The following is a 22,638-nucleotide window of genomic DNA, read 5'->3' on the forward strand; positions in this document are numbered from 1 at the left end:
AAGTGGTGTTCTTGAGTTGGTAAAAAGCTTTTGTTTTGTAAAACTTAATTCAAACCCCCTTTTCTTGTGTTTTTCACACCTTCACCATTACACAAGATAACTTAGAGAATAAACTAACTTAAATAGTTGGGCATAACAAACATGCCCAATTCGACATTCTAACAATCCTAGCATATTTCGACTACATCATGTGAACAAACATCGACAGCATGCTAAGATCCTGTCAAATTGTCAAACCAAGAAGATACCCTTCAATCATACTAGAGTTCGATCCATTATCTCATATCTCCACCTTGGAACAAACTCTATAACATCAAGGGAACAAACTAGCTTTCTTCATGCCACTTTATCAACTGCATACAGTGGAAAAACTTGCAACTTAATAATGTCTTGGTGATCATATCAGCAACATTGTGATCTGTCGAAACCTTCAACCCTTGGACTTCTCCATGCTCGATTACCCCTATGAAGAAATGCAGCCTCACATCTATCTGCTTGGTTCACTCATAATAGGCTACATTCTTCGACAAGTGTATAGAACTTTGACTATCACATTTAATAGTGATAATTCGACCTTGAAGTTTCAGATCGTTAGCAAAACCTTCAAGCTACAATGCTTATTTCGCAACTTCAGTAAGGGCGATATATTCCGCTTCAGTGGTTGATAAGGCAACAACCTTCTGAAGTGTTTCTTTCCAACTGATTGATGTGCCAAACATAGTGAACACATATCCAGAAATAGGTTTTCTGGAATCTATACAACTTGCATAATCAGAGTCGACATACCCTTTGATTTTTGCTTTACTATTTTCACCACATGCTCCATCATAAATCAGGACTCTGTTCAGAGACCCATTTATGTACCTTAGAATCCACTTCAATGCTTGCCAATGAGCCTTTCCAGGATTCGCCATGTATCTGCTTACAATACTTACTTCATATGCTATGTCAGGTATATTACAGACCATAACATACATCAAAGAACCTACTATGTTAGCATATGATATGCTATTCATATAAGCTCTTTCGACCTCAATATTGAGACACTAATATGTACTCAGCTTGAATAGAGGGTTTGTTGGAGTCACAACGGGCTTACAATTCGACATACCAAATTTATCCAGAATCTTCCGTATGTATGTCTCTTTAGATAAGCATAATTTCGACTGCTTTTTGTCTCTTCAGATGTCAATCTCAAGAATCCTAGACGCAACTCCCAGATCCTTCATATCGAACTCCTTATTGATTTCAGCCTTTACCTTCATTACATCCTTGACATTGTTGCTTTCTATGAGAATATCATCCACATAAATCAAAAAAATAACAAATTAATTTCCATCTCGAAATTTGAAGTAAACACAGTGGTCGAACTGACTTCTAATGAAACCTATGTGCGCCATGAACTTGTCGAGTCTTCTATTCCACTGTCGAGGAGATTGTTTCAGTCCATATAAATATCTATTTATCTTGCACACATAATCTTCTTTCCCCTTTTCTGCATACCCTTCAAGTTGCCTCATGAGGACTATTTCATCTAGATCTCCATACAAGAAAGCAGTCTTCACATCCATTTGTTCCAGTTCTAGGTCGAACTGTGCTACCATGGCAAGTAACATTCGAATGGACATGTACTTCACAACAGGATAAAACACACCATTGAAGTTTACACCTTCTTTCTGAGTGAAACCCCTTTGCGACCAATCTTGCCTTGTATCTCTTCGACGTCACTCCTTCGATTCCTTCCTTAACTCTGAAAATCCACTTACAACTGACTAACCTGGCTCCAACAGGTTTCTTGATCAGCTCCCAAGTTTGGTTATCATGAAGAGACTTCATCTCATCATCTATGGCCTTCAGCTATTCGGTCTTATTATGACTTATCATAACTTCCTTATAGTCTCTAGGTTCTTCATCTAGAACCTCACTTGCAGAGATTAAGGCATAAGCTATGAGATCTGCATACCCAAGTCTTTGAGGTGGCTTAATGACTCTTCTCGTCCTATCTCTTGCCAACAGGTAGCCATCTACAATTTCCTCAACTTCCTCAATATCTTCAGAATCTTGTTCTTCTTCTTAGACTTGATCTATGATGCACAATTCATCATCGACATGCTCCACCTCAACAAGAATCTCTTCTTGTTCTAACTCTTCTTTAGATATCTATGCACTTCGACTAACGTCATTAGTTTTCTTGAAAGCCATCTCAGCTTCATTGAAAACTACATCTTGACCGGTGATACACCTCTTGTAACCTGAAACTCACTATACCAATTTGTTGTGAAAATGATACCGGGATAACAAAGTATAATCGGTTTTTTGATCGGCAAGAAATCCACAAGGGTATAAAAAAGGGAAGCAAGAAGAAGACAACAAGTTGGTTATAAACTATTATTCTTTAACTTCTCTTTGAAACAAGATTACAAGTGTTACAAAATAGCAAATAACTCATCTCACCCTAATTAGGATTTGTCTTATACAATGATGAGAGACTAGTATGTTATTTATAAGAAAACTAACATGCTAAACTAATGAGATTTTACATACAAACACATTACACAAGCTAACTTAGAGAACAAACTAACTTAAATAATAGGGCGTAACAAACATGCCCAATTCTACATGCTAACTGTTAAGAAATGTGGTTGGGCCTAACTCAATCCTACAAACCGGTTGGTAGAGTGAGGACTACACCCACTTATAGTCACATGTTCAGGCCATATATCTTCCGATGTAGGACTCTTAACACACGCCCTCACGCTTAGGACTAGACAACTGAAGCATGGAAATAAATGGTGGTGACCCGATAGTAAAAATCATAGTAGGTGGTCCACCGGATTTTAAACGAGACTCTGATACCATGTTAAGAAATGTGGTTGGGCCTAACTCAACCCTACAAAACTGGTTGGTAGAGTGAGGACTACCTGATCGCGACTTTATGAGTCGAATTTGGGGTACAAACTGCAAGTGCACAGTTCTATCGCGTAGTTTTAAAAGATATCGATCCCACAGGGACTTATGAATCGATATACCGTTATCTAAGGTTACTTCGTAAAGCTAAGGTGGATAATGTTTGATTGTTTGGGGAAAAGCTAAAACTAAAAAAAGATCTAGATTAAATATCAATAAACGGATATCGGTATGTAGTTCGTCGTAATTAGGGAATCAATTCTTTGTCGGTTTCTTGGTTTTAAAATAAATCATTTCAGTTGACTTTATTGATTAAAAGTTCTATCTCAAACTCTCGCTCTGTTGAATAAACCATGATTTTATGTTAACGTAGCTGTCACTTATAATTAAGTCAAAAACCATTTTTTGAAAGCAATAAAGTCCGTAGAAACTCTTTTTAAGAAAACACTAACCGTTTAAACACCCTTATCTCAAACTCTCGCTCTGTTGATTTAGGTTATACAATTAAATTCGAATGCTTAACTCTCGTCCTCACATTCAATATTTAAAAATACTTTTTGGAAAAGATTAGAATTTAATTAACTCTAAAAATTGCTCTCGCCCTGATCTAGAATTAATATCCAATTTACACTGTCCAGTTAAAACCTCAAACTTTCGCTCTATTGATTTTAACCTCTTTATGTCCTTTACTCTCGTATAAAAACTTTGTTATTAAACCTGTAAACTGAGACCGTAAAAAGAGTGATTTTAATTTCAAATTTAATTAGACCGACTTAGTTTTGATCCCTTATTCCGCTTACTCTACATACCGATATCTAGGCGAATTAGCCAGACATGCTAAACGAACTTAAATAATTGTCATGCATAAACAGACTCATCTCAAGCAAATAATATAAATAAATAATATAACAAAGAATTAAATAATAATGAACCTGGATAATTTAAACAATAGTCTTGAACACTCCACCACAAGCCGGTAGGATTTGTTCTTGAATTCTTCAACTAACCAACAAATTAAAACGAAGGAATAAAAAACTAGATTCTAACGTAAGGTTAGATCCGGTGAAAAAGTTACACAATAGTTTCCGGTGTGGAAACTATTATGTGAAAATTAATTAAGTGCTAGAGAGGAAAATAGAGTTGCAAGAGAAAACAATAAAAATTGCCAAAGCGGTATGTAAAAGGTATGCTCAAACTGCTGAAGAAAAGAAAATTGGAAAATGCCGAAATCTGGAAAAAGCATGGAAACGTGGAAGTGTGGAACCTCTGCAGGGTTTGCAAAGTTGCTATTTATAATGATGCTTTCCGTAACGGTTTTCAAAGCAGTCCGCGTCAAGGAGTCTTCACGTAACGGATGCATCGCCGTGGAAATAGGATTCAGCGTGTAAACGTGGACTCTCAACGTCTCTGAAGGCAGAAATGTAGGGGGATGGTGTGACGTCCGTCACACCATGTGTGACGCTCGTCACATAAGTGTATGCAGCGTGACGTTCGTCACAGCATCCGTGGCGGTCGTCACAGGCACGACGCCTGTGTCTTCTTTGGGCTGGGCTTGGCTTTTGCTATTTGGGCCTTTTCATTCCTTTTTGCACCTCCTTTTCTTCCTTTTTTTTACTTGTGCTTCAAATAAGACACCTGAGACAAATAGAAAGGAAATACCGCGTAATATCTAATAAAATGCAATAAATTGAAATAAATAATAATATAATTTAATTGAATTAAGTCCTAAAATATGATATAATTTCATGTTATCAAACTCCCCCATACTTAGATCTTTGCTTGTCCTCAAGCAAAATTCAGTATAGAACTCGTTAAAGGTTTTAGCCAGATGAAATTTCAAAACACACGTCAATTCGTATTAGGTTGCATGTAAACTTTGTTTAGAGGTAACTTGAGTTAAATCTCGACATCAACAACCACCGTCACAACCTAGATAACCCTGCCTTATGCAAATTAGTTCAAGTACACTATGATAGTTATCCTAGTTCCTTTACTCTTATTTCACCCGTTTTCATTCTAGCGAAATCACATTAAGCCCTTTATCTTTTCGCGCACATAGTGGAGTAACCGGTTAGTGATTCTGATTCCCTTTTTAGCTTGAAGTTCTGGTACATAAGTCGGATAACTTCGTTATTCAGTCCATTGCAAATTGCGGGGGATCGGACCGTAGTCTGCCCTACCGAGTTCAGTACCAGATACCTGTTGAACCAACTCATAATGGATCTTTCATCTTATGCTTTTGTATGATCTGCAACCTTTAGATTAAATGATCTGGTAAGGATCACCTAACTTACTTAGTGCATTTCCTGATATATTTATATTTTTTATGTTACTTTGGGAATCATTCACTTATATTCATCGGCCCTCCACGTAGTTTGCTATTAAGATGGTGCTGACTTCTTGTATAAACTACTCGGGGTTACTATAAAACTAAAAGTTCAAGGGATTGGTATAATAGGTACTTATCCTGATCTAACGTGTTGCGGTTTGTTTGGAGTGTTTGGCGGTAGTAGTTTTTCGTCTTAATTCGTCTCAAGTTCGATAAAATGAGCAACCTTTATACTTATTGGGTGTTGAATTTTTGTTGTGGCTCGTGAAAATTTGAGGGAATAGATAATAGAATTTTTTCACACTCGGGACTTAACTTAAAATAGATCTATATTATAATAATTTTTTTTTTTAATAATTAAAAGGGAAATAACAATGAAAAGAAAAGTACATACTTGAAAAAGAAATGGAAGTTAAAAAAAAAAGGAAGTAGAAAGAACAAGTTTCCCCCCCATACTTAAATTAAACATTGCCCCCAATGTTTTAAGGAAATGAAATACAATAGGGAAAGGGAAAAGAAACTACAACTAAGGCTGCCTTCCGCCTCTTGTTCTTGGGCCTGGTGATCTCTGACGTAAGTCTAAGTTGTCGAACCTGCTAAACAACTCAGTGAACCGCTGATCGGTTATGTTATTCCTTTCTGCCTGCTGTTGTTGCATTTGGCGCATTAGTTGCATCATTTCGAGATTATGTGCTTGCATACCATCAATAGCATCCATGATGTCGTCGTTGGTTGCAGGCCTTCGTCGTCGACGACGTGAGGATGGGCCAGATTGTTGTGCAGGAGTAGGATCACCTTGTTCCATGTCTTCAAACTCGTCTTCGAGCGGGTTTGTATGCGAAGGCTCGGTAGCTTCGGGAGCATTCAGATCATAGAGGTGGCGGTTGGGATTGGTGACATCGATTAGGGAAATGTTGGGGAGAACAACGCTTGGAATAGCCTGGTTGTTCACCATAAGATAATATCCTCCGCCTACTCTGTTCTTAATCAGGCGGCTGGATCGACAGCAGGCTATATCCATAAATAGGGGAGATAAAGCTTCTAAAGTTTGGAGGCGGTCCCCTAGGTTTAAGCCTAGTGCTATGGTGGTTATTAATCCACCAATGACAAAGGGTTGACGGCCTCTAGCACATAAGGTGCGGATATGATGAAATAGAAAAGAGGCAGCGTTTACCTTAGCCTGCGGTTCGAAGACGCACTCGAGGAAGAAAAGTTCCTTTGCGTTGACCTTGCTGTTGTTTGGTCTACCAAAAACTGTGTTCTGTAAGATGCGGATAAAATATCGGATGGTTGGATTATGTATGTGGGAAAGAAGGAGTTCTTCCCAGTTGTAGGCATCTAGACCGGATATTTTCTTAAAAAGGGTGAAAACGGCAACTGTGTTCCAGTTTAGGTCGGGAGGGATTCTGGGGTAGACTTGGCCTTCTGTGGAGAATTGTAGCATGGTACTCAACTGGTCTTGGGTTAAGGAGTACTCGGTGTTGAACATACGGAAGGTTGCGGTACCGGTTAAGAATTCGTCTTCACCGGCGGGAGTGGTGTATGCGTATGAACTTAAGAATTCTAAGGTTAGGGAGGGGTAAGTGGGTTGATTATGCGTGCACAGAAAGGTTAAGTCGGCTTGACGGAGCATCCATTTGATGCCTTGGAGTAATCCTAATTGTTGTAAACAAGTAAAATCAGGATACCTGGTGGAGACGACGCCTCGCTGTTGGAAACGCTCGTATTGCTCCCTTTGATAATTTTCATCTGCGGTTCGGAAGATGATATTTCTGAAATTCTGGTTACCCGCCATACTGATGGATGAACTGAAAGAGGTAAATTGGAAAGAAAAGAAAAGTGTTTGATAGAAGAAAGTGGTTTGTGGTGAATGAAGAAAGGTTTGGTGGGTATTTATAGGAAAATTTTTGGAAGTTGGAAAAATAGGTGGTTGAAAAGTGAATAATTGTGGGTAAATGTGAATAAATGGGGAAGGTAAAAAATTGAAGGGGTGTAACGTTCGTCTCCAACGGCTCCTTAACGTTCACCTAGTCTGAAGGGCGTTACGCTCGTTACAGGTGCATGACGGGCGTCACAGGTACTTAGCGTGACGTCCGTGACAGAATGTGTGACGCTCGTCACACTGTCTGTTTGGCTAATGTTCAGCTAGCGTCCTTCAGGTAGGTGATTATATATTATTATTTTTTGTTTGTTATGCTACTGATTGGTTTATTCTGCAATTTAATTTCTCCTGCATGCTTATTCTACTTTGTATAATAATAAGTCATAGGTAGCAACAGTAGAGAACATAATAGCTATTGCATAATAAAATTAAATAAATAGCTTCAATAAAATGATCATAATGTAGTATTGGAAAAAAACAAAAAATGCGAAAGGGAAACAAATGCGAACATGAATTCAAATAACATTAATGAATAATCTAACTTAAAACTAAATAACTAAGAAAATAATTTCTATCCATCTGCACGATCTCTGGCCGGAGGAGCAAAAGAGTTAACACGGTATAGCAACTCGTGAAACTGATTTGTCATACTGCTCATGTATCATAGAACTTCGTGTCTCATTTCAGTAAACTCTTCTCTTAGGGCGCCTTGTTCTGACATCAAAGCTTCAATGGCGGTGTTATAATCAGTTCCGGGCATATGATGTCGGAGGTCGGATATTGCTGATTCTTCGGTTTGAACAGGCTGAGGAGGAGGGTCAATATCATAATAGCCAGATGGTGTCTGAGGGTCAGATTCAGCATAAGGGATCTGGTCATCACAAATCTCATAGTCCTGGATGGATTCAGTGGATCTAGCAGGAGAGGGTGTCGCGTTCAGATTGTAGAGCCAGTTACTGCGGTTATGAACATTAGTCCTGGGATTGGGTAAGGTGAATAGGCAAAGAACTTGGTTATTAATTATAAGCTCGAACTCGTCAGACCCTTGGTTTGCTATAAACATGGCATTGAAGAGGAAGGGTATACTCATAGTAGTAATGCCACAGAAGGGGCTTAAGTCAAGCATAGGCTGACGTAATCCAATAGCATTACCAATCATGGTTATCAAACCGCCTACTCTAATAGGTGCTCGCTCATCTTGGATAAGGTGGTCTAAATTTGCTAGCATAAAGGTGACACCGTTTACTGGACGGTTCTGGGAAGCACAGAATATGATGAAGAGTTCATCACGTGAAACTGAAGTACTGTATGGCTTCTGTCCAAATAAGGTGTGGGTCAGGATCCTATGGAAGTAGCAGAAGGCCGGGTTATGTATGTTTCCAGAGAGAAACTCATGTTCCTCGGGATCGTCATTTCCAGTCAAGCTACCCCAAAAGTGTTCGAGTTCTCTATATTCAAAAAGTTCTTCCTGGCTCACTGTGAATGTATCAAGGGAGGTAGGGAAACCCAAAAGGTTGGTAAAGTCTCTAATATTAAATTGGTACTCCATGTTGAACATTCTGAACTGGATAAAACCTCTGCTAATTCCTTTTCCATGGCTGGGTAGATAGATTAGGGAGCTAAGGAATTCTAGTGTTAGTCTCCGGTAGGTGACGAAATGTCGTAGGATAGGAGATGTTTCCCACCCTATCTGATTCAGCAAATACAGGACACTTTCTCTTAGTCCAAGGGAAGTCATAGCCCAGTCATCAGCATATAAACTAGGTAACATCTCTCTCGTGGCTAGTTCTTCAAATTTTAGTTTGTGAGCCATTCCTCTGAATTTGATACCCATACGGTCAATTTGTCCCATCTGGTTAGTGTTAGCTAGAGAAAAGAAAACATGAGTTTTAGTCAGGGTTTGGCCAAATGCCGAAAGAAAAGAAAAGTTTTTAATAAATTAATATAAATTAAGAATGAATACTAAACAGAAATTAAAAGAATGATTAAGGAAAAAAAATAGAAAAATAATAATAGAATAAGGAAATAATAAAATATTTGTGGGTTGTCTCCCACTAAGCGCTTTGTTTAATGTCGCAAGCTCGACATAAAAACAATCAATTACAATCTATAATTTCTGGAGGCATTTCGTCTAAGTGTAGGATTTGCGAATCTTCGTTGGTTTCCGCACAGTGATAGTGTTTTAGACGTTGCCCGTTTACGGTGAACGGTTCTGTGGATTTTCCTTTAATTTCTACCGCTCCACTGGGAAAGATGTTAGTGATATGAAAAGGACCTGACCATCTGGATCGTAGTTTTCCCGGAAATAACTTTAGCCTAGAGTTAAATAAAAGGACTGTATCGCCTTGCTTGAAGATTTTCCTTGATATGCGCTTGTCATGCCATTGTTTTGTTCTTTCTTTGTAGATTCTGGCATTTTCATAGGCGTCTCTTCTGAGTTCCTCTAATTCGTTTATGTCAAGGATTCTCTTTTCGCCGGCGACCTTATAGTTTAGGTTCAGATTTCTAATAGCCCAATAGGCTTTATGTTCTAATTCTACCGGGAGGTGGCAGGATTTTCCATAAATGAGCTTAAATGGGGTCGTCCCTATGGGGGTTTTATAAGCAGTTCGATACGCCCATAAAGCTTCTGGTAGTTTTAATGACCAATCTTTCCTTGAGGTGGCGACTGTTTTTTCTAATATTTGTTTAATCTCTCTGTTGGACACTTCCACTTGCCCACTGGTTTGCGGGTGGTAAGGTGTCGCTACTCTATGCCTTACGCCATACTTAAACAGTAGTTTTTCGAGTACCTTGGATATGAAATGTGATCCACCATCACTGACTACTATTCTTGGGATGCCAAATCTCGGAAATATTATATTCTTAAAGAGTCTAGTTACTACTCGGGTGTCATTTGTTGGGGAAGCTATAGCTTCGATCCATTTTGAAACGTAGTCTACTGCCACGAGTATGTATTTGTTACCGAAAGAGGATGGAAAAGGTCCCATGAAGTCTATTCCCCACACGTCAAAAATCTCTACTTCCAAAATACCTTTTTGTGGCATCTCGTCACGTCTAGATATGTTTCCTGTGCGTTGACATCTGTCACATTCCTTAATAGCCGCATGTACGTCCTTCCATATACTTGGCCAATAAAAACCGGATTGTAGGATTTTAGAGTAGGTCTTGGATGTACTTGCGTGTCCACCATAAGGAGCGGAGTGGCAGTGTTGGATTATATTTTCTACCTCTTCTTCGGGTATACATCGACGGAAAATACCATCGGGGCCTCTTTTGAAAAGTAAGGGATCATCCCAGTAATAGTGTTTTATGTCATAGAAGAATCGTTTCTTCTGCTGGTAGGATAAAGTAGGTGGAACTATTCCGGCAGCTAAATAGTTGACGAGATCAGCGTACCATGGCGTAACAGATATAGCTAAGGTGGTTTCTACTCGCTTGTCAGAGTTATTCTCTTCCAAAGTAGCTATAAGTTTATCGTACGAGAAATCATCATTAATTGATGTTCTTTCCGGTTCAAGGTTCTCAAGTCTAGAGAGGTGGTCTGCTACTACGTTTTCAGTTCCTTTCTTGTCTTTGATTTCCAAATCGAACTCTTGTAGCAACAAGATCCATCTTAGGAGTCTAGGTTTAGCATCCTTTTTTGTTAAGAGGTATTTGATAGCAGCGTGGTCAGTGTAAACTATTATTTTGGCTCCGACTAAGTAAGAACGAAATTTATCTAGCGCAAACACAACTGCTAGGAGTTCTTTCTCGGTTGTGGCGTAATTCATCTGTGCTTCATCTAGAGTTCTACTTGCGTAATATATGACATGAAGCTTTTTATCCTTTCGTTGTCCTAAAACAGCACCTACAGCGTAATCGCTGGCATCGCACATTATTTCGAATGGTTCATTCCAGTCGGGTGTCTGCATTATGGGTGCGGAGATCAATGCTTGCTTAAGCGTTTGAAATGCTTCTAAACAGTTATTGTCGAATATGAATTCAGCATCTTTCATCAATAGTCCGTTTAAAGGTTTAGTTATTTTAGAGAAGTCTTTGATGAATCGTCGGTAAAAACCGGCGTGTCCTAAGAAGCTTCGTACTTCTCTCACGGTTTTAGGGGGTTGAAGGTTTTCGATTACCTCTATTTTGGCTTTGTCTACTTCAATTCCTCTATTTGATATAATGTGTCCTAAAACAATTCCTTCTTGTACCATAAAGTGGCATTTCTCCCAGTTAAGTACTAAGTTTACTTTTACACATCGCTCAAGAACTCTTTCTAGGTTCTCAAGGCATTCTTCAAAACTTTGTCCGCATACGGAAAAGTCATCCATAAATACTTCCATGATGTTTTCGAGAAAATCGGCGAAAATTGCCATCATGCATCTTTGAAAAGTTGCAGGAGCATTACACAAGCCAAATGACATTCGTCTATAAGCGAAGGTACCAAAAGGGCACGTGAATGTTGTCTTTTCTTGGTCATCAGGGTGAATTGGTATTTGAAAGAAGCCTGAATAACCGTCTAGATAACAGAAATGTGAATGTTTTGCCAATCGCTCTAGCATCTGGTCAATGAATGGTAAAGGGAAGTGATCTTTTCGGGTTGCTTTGTTTAGTTTCCTATAGTCAATGCACATTCTCCATCCCGATTCGATTCGTTTGGTTATAGTTTCTCCTTTTTCATTTTCAATGACTGTTATACCACCTTTCTTTGGTACTACGTGTACAGGACTAACCCATTTGCTATCAGATATAGGATATATAATACCTGCCTCTAATAACTTGGTTATTTCCTTCTTCACTACCTCACTCAGGATCGGATTTAGTCTCCTCTGGTGTTCTCTAGAAGTTTTACAGTCTTCTTCTAGCATGATGCGGTGCATACAAATAGAAGGACTTATTCCTTTAAGATCGGTGATGTTGTAACCTAGTGCGGTTGGATATTTTCTTAAGATATGCAGGAGTTTTTCTGTTTTGAGTCTTCCTAGGTCAACATTAACTATCACAGGTCATTCAAGTTCTAAGTCTAGGAATTCATATCTCAGATTCTTGGGAAGTGTTTTCAGATCTAGGGTTGGTTTCTTAAGGCATTGCGTAGGGTCCGGTGTTATTGCTAAACATTGGTTAAGTTTGTCTTCTACAGGACAGTCGGATGATTTGTCCTTTTCTAACTCTGTTTCTTTTATGCATTCATCGATGATATCCATGAAGTAACATGTATCTTCTATTGCAGGTGCTTTCAAAAATTGGGAAAGAATGAACTCAATTTTCTCTTCTCCTACTTCGAAGGTGAGTCGTCCTCGTTTTACGTCTATGATTGCACCGGCAGTTGCTAAGAACGGTCTTCCTAGTATAATGGGTGTAATATCATCTTCTCTAATGTCCATAATTGTAAAATCAGTTGGGATGTAGAATTGACCTATGCGTACGGGAATGTTTTCAAGAATTCCTACAGGGTATCTAACAGAACGATCTGCTAGTTGCACAGACATTTTGGTTGGTCTTAATTCTCCCATTTCCAGTCTCTTGCATATGGATAAAGGCATAACACTAATTCCGGCTCCTAAATCGCATAAGGCTTTGTCGATGACAAATTTTCCTATGTGACAGGGTATAGAGAAACTACCCGGATCCTTGAGTTTAGAAGGCATGTTCTGGATTATAGCGCTACATTCGGCAGGGAGTGTAACGGTTTCGCTATCTTCAAGTTTCCTTTTATTAGAAAGAATTTCTTTTAAGAACTTGGCATATGAGGGCATTTGCGTAATAGCTTCTGTAAACGGGATTGTAACGTTTAATTGTTTAAGGAGGTCAACAAATTTTTTAAATTGGCCCGCATCTTTGGTTTTAACAAGCCTTTGAGGGTAAGGGACAGGTGGTTTATAAGGTGGTGGAGGTACATAAGGTTCCTTCTTTTCTATGGTTTCCTTATGACTCTCTTCCTTTTCCTTAGGTCTATTTTCTTCCTCAGTTGACTTTTTAGGGTTTTGGTTTCCTATCCTTGGATCAGATGGTCCTTCCACTTCCGTTCCACTTCTTAATATGATTGCATGAGCGTGGCTTCTCGGGTTAGGTTGGGGCTGTCCAGGAAATGTACCAGTTGGGGCAGCAGTAGGCGCTTGTTGTTGAGCTACTTGTGATATTTGTGTTTCCAGCATTTTGTTATGGGTAGCCAGGGCATCTACTTTACTTGCTAGTTGTTTAATTTGTTCACCAGTGTGTACATTCTGGTTTAAGAAATCTTTATTGGTTTGTTGTTGAGAAGCTATAAAGTTTTCCATCATGATCTCCAAATTGGATTTCCTAGGGGCGTTATTGTTATGTGTAGATGGGTTCGGCTTCTGATATCCCGGAGGTATAGCTGGGGCTTGATTTGGAGACTGTCCAGGTGCGTACAAAGCATTATTACTCTTATATGAAAAGTTTGGATGGTTCTTCCAATTTGAGTTATATGTATGCGAGTAGGGGCTTCCTTGAGCATAATTTACTTGTTCTGCTTGGATTCCTGTTAAGAGTTGACAATCTGTAGGAGTGTGACCTTGGATTCCACAGACTTCGCAATTCTGAGTTATAGCAACCACGGCGGTTGGAGGTGATACATTTAAACTTTCAATTTTCTGGACCAGAGCATCCACTTTTGCATTAACATGATCAAGGTTACTTATCTCGTACATGCCGGTTTTCGTTTGAGGTTTTTCCACCATTGTTCGTTCGATTCCCCACTGATAGTGGTTTTGGGCCATGCTTTCGATAAGCTGGTAAGCATCAGCATAAGGTTTGTTCATTAGTGCACCACCTGCAGCGGCGTCTATTGTTAACCTTGTGTTGTACAAGAGACCATTATAGAATGTGTGAATTACTAACCAGTCTTCTAAACCATGGTGTGGACAAAGTCTCATCATGTCTTTGTATCTTTCCCATGCTTCGAAAAGAGACTCGTTATCTTTCTGTTTAAATCCATTTATCTGGGCTCTTAACATAGCTGTTTTGCTTGGCGGAAAATATCGGGCAAGAAAAACTTTCTTCAACTCGTTCCATGTGGTGACAGAGTTGGAAGGGAGAGACTGAAGCCATCTTCTAGCGCTATCTCTTAATGAGAAAGGAAAAAGACGAAGTCGAATTGCCTCTGAAGTGACACCATTAGCTTTAACAGTATCAGCGTATTGGACAAATACGGATAAATGAAGGTTTGGATCCTCGGTAGGATTTCCAGAGAATTGGTTCTGTTGCACTGCCTGCAACAACGAAGGTTTGAGTTCGAAGTTGTTTGCTTCGATTGCGGGCGGAGCAATACTTGAATGCGGCTCATCTTGTGATGGAGCGGCGTAATCTCTAAGAGCACGAGCTGGTTCTGCCATCTCGGGTATCGAAGGGAAAATGTTTTTGAAATCAGGAAGTTCGACAGGAGGGAGATTGTTTGCAGCACGATATTCCCGAATTCGTCGTAAGACTCGGAGATATAGTTCGATATCGTTGATTCATAAATAGAGCGGTTCGCCTTGTGAGCGAGTGCGTGGCATACAAATCGACGATAGAAAGAAAAGAAAAGAAACCTTAGTCTTTACAGCGTAACGGAAGAGTAACGATATCGACTAAACAAAAGTCCCCGGCAACGGCGCCAAAAACTTGATCGCGACTTTATGAGTCGAATTTGGGGTACAAACTGCAAGTGCACAGTTCTATCGCGTAGTTTTAAAAGATATCGATCCCACAGGGACTTATGAATCGATATACCGTTATCTAAGGTTACTTCGTAAAGCTAAGGTGGATAATGTTTGATTGTTTGGGGAAAAGCTAAAACTAAAAAAAGATCTAGATTAAATATCAATAAACGGATATCGGTATGTAGTTCGTCGTAATTAGGGAATCAATTCTTTGTCGGTTTCTTGGTTTTAAAGTAAATCATTTCAGTTGACTTTATTGATTAAAAGTTCTATCTCAAACTCTCGCTCTGTTGAATAAACCATGATTTTATGTTAACGTAGCTGTCACTTATAATTAAGTCAAAAACCATTTTTTGAAAGCAATAAAGTCCGTAGAAACTCTTTTTAAGAAAACACTAACCGTTTAAACACCCTTATCTCAAACTCTCGCTCTGTTGATTTAGGTTATACAATTAAATTCGAATGCTTAACTCTCGTCCTCACATTCAATCTTTAAAAATACTTTTTGGAAAAGATTAGAATTTAATTAACTCTAAAAATTGCTCTCGCCCTGACCTAGAATTAATATCCAATTTACACTGTCCAGTTAAAACCTCAAACTTTCGCTCTATTGATTTTAACCTCTTTATGTCCTTTACTCTCGTATAAAAACTTTGTTATTAAACCTGTAAACTGAGACCGTAAAAAGAGTGATTTTAATTTCAAATTTAATTAGACCGACTTAGTTTTGATCCCTTATTCCGCTTACTCTACATACCGATATCTAGGCGAATTAGCCAGACATGCTAAACGAACTTAAATAATTATCATGCATAAACAGACTCATCTCAAGCAAATAATATAAATAAATAATATAACAAAGCATTAAACAATAATGAACCTGAATAATTTAAACAGTAGTCTTGAACACTCCACCACAAGCCGGTAGGATTTGTTCTTGAACTCTTCAACTAACCAACAAATTAAAACGAAGGAATAAAAAACTAGATTCTAACGTAAGGTTAGATCCGGTGAAAAAGTTACACAATAGTTTCCGGTGTGGAAACTATTATGTGAAAATTAATTAAGTGCTAGAGAGGAAAATAGAGTTGCAAGAGAAAACAATAAAAATTGCCAAAGCGGTATGTAAAAGGTATGCTCAAACTGCTGAAGAAAAGAAAATTGGAAAATGCCGAAATCTGGAAAAAGCGTGGAAACGTGGAAGTGTGGAACCTCTGCAGGGTTTGCAAAGTTGCTATTTATGATGATGCTTTCCGTAACGGTTTTCAAAGCAGTCCGCGTCAAGGAGTCTTCACGTAACGGATGCATCGCCGTGGAAATAGGATTCAGCGTGTAAACGTGGACTCTCAACGTCTCTGAAGGCAGAAATGTAGGGGGATGGTGTGACGTCCGTCACACCATGTGTGACGCTCGTCACATAAGTGTATGCAGCGTGACGTTCGTCACAGCATCCGTGGCGGTCGTCACAGGCACGACGCCTGTGTCTTCTTTGGGCTGGGCTTGGCTTTTGCTATTTGGGCCTTTTCATTCCTTTTTGCACCTCTTTTTCTTCCTTTTTTTTACTTGTGCTTCAAATAAGACACCTGAGACAAATAGAAAGGAAATACCGCGTAATATCTAATAAAATGCAATAAATTGAAATAAATAATAATATAATTTAATTGAATTAAGTCCTAAAATATGATATAATTTCATGTTATCACTACCCCCACTTATAAACACAAGTTTAGGCCATATATCATCTGATGTGAGACTCTTAACACTAATAATCCATACATATTTCGACTACAACATGTGAACATACTTCGAAGACATGCTAAGGTTTTGTCAAACTGTTAAATGAAGAAGCTATCCTTTGACCATACTAAAGTTCAATCCAATATATCACACATGCTCATCTATTTCTCAAATAGAAATTCTGAAAAATCTTATAAAAAAAAACAATATGGAAAATATTACATCACATCACACAATATACATGTTCTTGGATAGATTGGATTAATTTAAACGGTTACACTTGGTGTAGCGGAGTATTCGTTACCTTTAGATTTATTGACTAAATCAAAAGTAAGCATACAATTCGAGTCGCCACCGCGCTTCTATTTATCCAAAGAAAAGGTTAGAAAGCGAACAAAAACCAAGTAAGAAGTTTTATCAAATCAAAAACTAATAAAAATGTCAGAGATCTGGGTAAGGGGGTTGGTTATGCAATGGGAATGTTTTAAGCACCCAAAACATCCTTAGTACTCTAAGGGAGCCCTTTTTGTAAAGTGTATTGTAGGTTGGTATTTGTGAAAATATTTGTGCAAACAAGATTGGGGAGATAAGAAGAGAATACACATTTTATTTACAATTTTGTTGTTTGAATGGATGAACCCATTGCCTACGTACCATTACAAAGGTAGGATCAAAACCTCGTAGTTCGGGGTAAAGATCTCAAAATATGGGTGAATTGATTTGATCAAAAGCCTTAAGGTCTTTTGTTATCAAAGGGAGAAAACTCAACCTAAACCAACAATCCACCATGTGAGGAGAGCTTCAACATACTAGTGAGGGATCCACCCTATAATAAGTATGGAAGACTTATAGTCCAATCACTAAGGATAAGGTGAGGTTTACATCAACCACTATGATAACTCAAACCTATGGCTAATGTTTATAAAAAGTTTTAACAAAGGTGGCCATTGGAACCACAAAAATCACTTGAAGTGAGTTATATTTACAAGTTAGGAGTATTCACAAAATAAAGTCAAAGTAGGATTAAAATTCATTCACAATAAGTATTGATGAAAATATTTTTGAAAAGTCAAAGGCATAAGGCCTGGGTTTCTAATTTGAAAACAATGTCAAAGTTTGCATAAAATGAGTTTGGCTTGGGTTAGAATGGAGAGAAGAAGAGAAGGGCTAGTCCTAAACATGCAAAGATGAGAGAAGAGATAAAACCCTTGGAGTTCCTTTCTTGAGATCATAAAGATGATTCAAGATGCTCATTTCCTTTGGACTTAGCAATTAACTCAAGCAATCAAACAAATATTCAATCAAGCTCCTAGGATCTCCATTTGGCTTGTCTCCTCTTAACTTGGCTATTCATGACAATGGTCCTTCTTACTATCTCAAGTTTGGAACCCCTATCACACAAGAACAAACAATCAAAAAGTTCACAATGCAATAAGAGGAATGAACAAAGAGTGAGTTTAGATTAGGGGTCCTTTCAAGTCAACTTTAGGATTAAGCATTCTAAAGGCATGAGGCCTAGTTGCTCTTCAACAAATTTAGCATTCTAAAGGCATGAGGCCTAGTTGCTCTTGAACTCCATTAAGCATAAGTAAGGTCCTAATTCAAAGTCTTTTCTCCTTTTTGCATTGGGTTCACACAAACAATCACAAAAACAAACACAAAGCCACAATATATTTATTCACAATAATGAGCTCAAGTGAGCAAAAGGAAAATAGCATAAACATAAAATATGAGCTCAAGTGAGCAAAGGAAAATGCAATATGAATAAATGGGCAAGAAATTAAATTGCATTAAGTAAATTGCAAGAATTAAATGCTCAAATTAAAGTTAGTAATTAGTAGTTAATGTTAGTGTGTCATAAGACAATTTAGCGCTATGTTAAGCAATCGTAAGTGGACTAATGTAGTAGTCACACCTATCTGAGGTCGGTCAATAAAACTATAAGCAAATAAACACAAGTTAGAGATCATGACTAATAAGCCAAACTCCTACAACTTGCCATTCCAAAAGAAAAGAAGAAAGACCTTGTGTGGATTTCAGGTTTTTTTTGATTGACCAAGAAGCAACCTATCTTGGACACAAAGCAACTTACTTGATCTTTGATCAAGTTGAGTTTGATTTGGATCAAAGAAGGTTAAGCCTCCCATATGTCAAGGCTAACCACAAATCATTAACTCATTGGTCAAAATAAAAAGAAGAAGATGAAGAAGAAAATGAAATGGACAAGATGAGAATTCAAATGACATAAACAAAACACAATGATCAAATGTGAATGAAATCCACATCAACCAATGGTAAACAGAAGAGAAATGAATATTAGAAGTCAATGAAGGTCAGACATATTTTTGGTATTTTTGGAATTAAAATAAAGCATAAAAGAAAATGAACAAAATATGGTCAATCTTCAAATTCAATTCAAATCAACTTGAATAAGTCCAATTGAATCATCATAAGTCTAACATGGTCAAACAAAGTTTGACAAATTTTCTCAACATTTTTTGAAAACAGAAACTATTTTAAAACAATTAAAAATCAAGAAAAAAAACACAAATGAACTAAAATCTCAAATAAATCTCAAATCAATTAAGAAATTGATGAGAATATTTTTCATAGACTTATCATGATCCATATGTGTTAAGAAAATGTTTTTGGAATTTTTGAATATCAAAAAGTATTTAAAATGAATTAAAAACTATTAAAAACAAAATAATTCACCAAAAATATTAAATGGAATCACAAAAATAATTAAAAATCAGATTATGAAACTAGATTTTAAAAGATTTTTTTTGCAATTGGTCTCATATTTTTGTGATTCCAAATAAAATAGTTATGAATTTTTGAAAATAAATGGAATAAAAGAAAATAAAACAGAAATTAGAAAAAAAGATAAAAATCAGGAAGTGTTTGATCCACTTCATTAAATGACGTGGACATAATCAAAGGCTCAGAGGCGCACTTCCATGGTAAGCAAGAGTCAAGCGCGTAACACATTGGATTTAAAAAAGTCAAATAAACAAAAGGCCAGGATTAGAACGCTGGAAGGAGATCCAAGGGGCCAAATGATTCCACGTGGGGACGGTGGTGGAAACCACCATCTTCTCCAGTGAACTAACTGTTTCCGACCACCAGTTGCAGGTTTTCAAACCTCAACCAAAATGCATGATCCTTATACCAAAATGAAGTTGGGGTGATGTACATCACCTCTGTAACCTTGGATTATCCTCAAGATCTCTATGGAATGAGAATTCTGAGATGGAAAATCCAGATGCATAAACTGAAGTGCTTCAAAACACAAAATCAAAGCCACCACTGGCTTACCTCTCACACGAGGACTTCAGAAAACCAAATGAACACAAGCAACTCACAATATATGATGAGATATAGCTCAAAACAGTTGGATCATAAACCTTTGAAGTGCAACTTTAAACAGCACGATTTGCTCCAATTCTTGCTTCCAACTTGATCAAGAGATGATGATGATGATATGCTTAGGAATTAGAAACTGAAGATCAACCAAGGAAGTTGAAATTCAAGTTTGAATTTGAGAAAATAAAATCAGAATTCCTTTAGTGTGGTTGGGTTTCCAATTCTGCAGAGCTTCAGGTTGAATTCAGGGTCCATTTGAATGAGGCAAGGCAAGGTATTTATAGCTGGAGCTGATGCCAAGTGAGGAGAAACTCGTGTGCATGAAGCTTTGGGTCCTCCATGCATGGGCCTGTACAGGCGCATGTGAGGCCCAAAAGCTGATGGATTTGCAAGCTGATAGCACCATGAGTTGATTTGGACATGTAATTTGCCTTGCAATAGCTTGCATTTCAAGATTCAATGTGAATTTCATAATTGGTCACAAATATTCACCTCTTCGAAAGTCACACATAAAAAATCCAAACATAGGCATGTGCGTAATGGTTGGAAAGGTCTTGACATAAGGAACAAAATATATGTTGGAAAAAAATCCATTTGGAGTTTGGAAAATTGTGAAAACTGGCCATGAAGTTTGATGTACAAAAAATGCCTTTGAAAAATTTGTCAAAATTGACCAACTTCAAGCCCTTCTGTTTCAATGATGCAAGCCTCCAATGGAAACACCTCCAATATAAAAGTTGTAGATATTTTCAAGATGATAAATTTGGACTTAAAGTTTGCATCATTTGGATTTTTTATGAGAAAGTTATGGGCACTTGAAGTTGGACTTTTTCAAGATTCAATGGTTTTGGTCCAAAGTGACCTATAATATTTTGTATTATCACATGTGTTTATTTTAGGATTATGAAATTTTTTCCAACATAACATTTGAATTAGACATCTTAATATTTCCAATGAAATTGGTCTCACCTTAAAATCATGAAAAATGAAGGAGTTAGGTCCTTGGGAAGTTGACATAAAATTAGGCTTTTAGTCAAAATGACCTATAATGTTTTGAAATTAATGGTGACCTTCCAAGTTTCAAATGTATTTTTGATGAACATGAAAGTTGTTAATATGGTTTGTAAGAACATGTTTTCTCTTGGGGTCATCTTCATTTGACAAACACATCAAAAGTTAAGTCTCAGTGTATCTCAGTTTGGTCAGATGACCTGACTGGTCAACTTCTCAAGGCCAAACTCCAAATCTTGATGAATGAATGATTGAGGATACTCATATGAGATCAGATATGCATAAAATAATGAATCAAAGAACTTACCTTGATTTAATTTGATCATAGGTTGAGGTTGCTTCATGAGCAAGGCACAGTCAATGCACAACAGAATTAGGGTTTCCTTGGGAAACAATCCTCAAGCCCTTTGGTTTATCTTGATCAAATTGGAAAATTGAGATACTTGGGAGACATATATGATGATTTATATATTTGTGGATCATTGTCATGCTTGCTTTCATCTTCATATAGCCACTTCATTGAGATACTTGGGAGACATATATGAATGACTCATAATGGTTTTAAACATCATATATGGATCACCATGATCTTTATTTATCATTTTGATCAAGAAATCATCAAGTGTTTAAAGCTAGTTTGCCTTGGAAACCCTAATTCATCTAGGTATCTTGTGTGACTTCCTCAACAAGTTTCTTCAACATTTGGTATAATACATCAAGGGATACTTCATTATACATAATATTATGCATATATGATCCTCCATGAGTCCCAAGGATCAACGTAACTTCAAGTTTGCAAGTTGGTTCAAGGTGGTTGACTAGAGAAAGTCAACTGGTCAAAACTAGGGTTCTCTAGACCCTATCTCCTATAATTTTTGTCATATTAAAATGATTCTAAGAGAAAAGTTATTCCTTATGATATTAAAAAACAACTTTCATGTTGATATCAAGAGCTATTTTTGCTTGGAAAGGTATATTTTATGGTGAAATATTATAGGTTATTTTGTCTGTGCCCTACTTAGAAGGTCAACTTCCAAGGACCATAACTTGCTCAATTTGTATGAGATGAAGGCCATACAAGTTTCATGATCAAATTCAAAATTTCCTATCCAACTTGGATTCTTTAAGCAAATTCAAATTCAACTTGCAAGGACATATGCCAAGAGGAAATATTATAGGTTGTTTTGGGCCATCATCATTGAACAAGCAATTTTCCTCAACTTCTGAAATGCATAACTCCCTCATGCCAAATCCAAATAAGGTTAAATTGGTAACCAAATTGAATAGGGATGAAAGAGATACAACTTTGATGAATGAACCATGTCCATTTGAATCTCATAGCAAAAGTTATTTAAGGTGGAAGAAGTGGTCATTTGACTTGGTACTTAGAAAAATTTCAATTATGTTTGATTTCTCAAACTTCCACCTCAAATTTCATCATGATCCAAGCTTCAAATGAAAAAGTGTTCAACATTAAACTTGTTCCCCTTGATGTCACCTTTCCAAAAAGTCTAATACCACATCATGTGGACAAGATTTGAAGGACTTGCGCATGAGTTCTTTACAAGGCTTCATTTGGTAAGATCTATGTTCAAAATTCATTTCCATAATGCATGACCATGTGATATCATTTCAGGTTGATTAGCAAAAAATGTTGGATCATTTGACATCATGAATCAGGCCTTGTACACGCCCATGCATCCATGCAAGCAAACTTGCTAATTTTGGCAAAAATTGAAAGTATGTTAAAAACAACTTGC

The 22,638-nt window shown here is 37.4% G+C and overlaps 1 non-coding gene across 1 annotated transcript; it reads left to right on the forward strand.

The window, feature by feature from the left end:
* Nucleotides 1-13,973: 13,973 nt before the first annotated feature.
* On the forward strand, nt 13,974-14,080 carry LOC127099835 (small nucleolar RNA R71). The gene has a single exon (XR_007794302.1). It is a non-coding gene; the product is annotated as a small nucleolar RNA R71 (small nucleolar RNA).
* Nucleotides 14,081-22,638: the final 8,558 nt, after the last annotated feature.

The sequence above is a fragment of the Lathyrus oleraceus genome, chromosome 6, assembly GCF_024323335.1.
Source record: "Lathyrus oleraceus cultivar Zhongwan6 chromosome 6, CAAS_Psat_ZW6_1.0, whole genome shotgun sequence".
NCBI classification, from domain to species: Eukaryota; Viridiplantae; Streptophyta; class Magnoliopsida; order Fabales; family Fabaceae; genus Lathyrus; species Lathyrus oleraceus.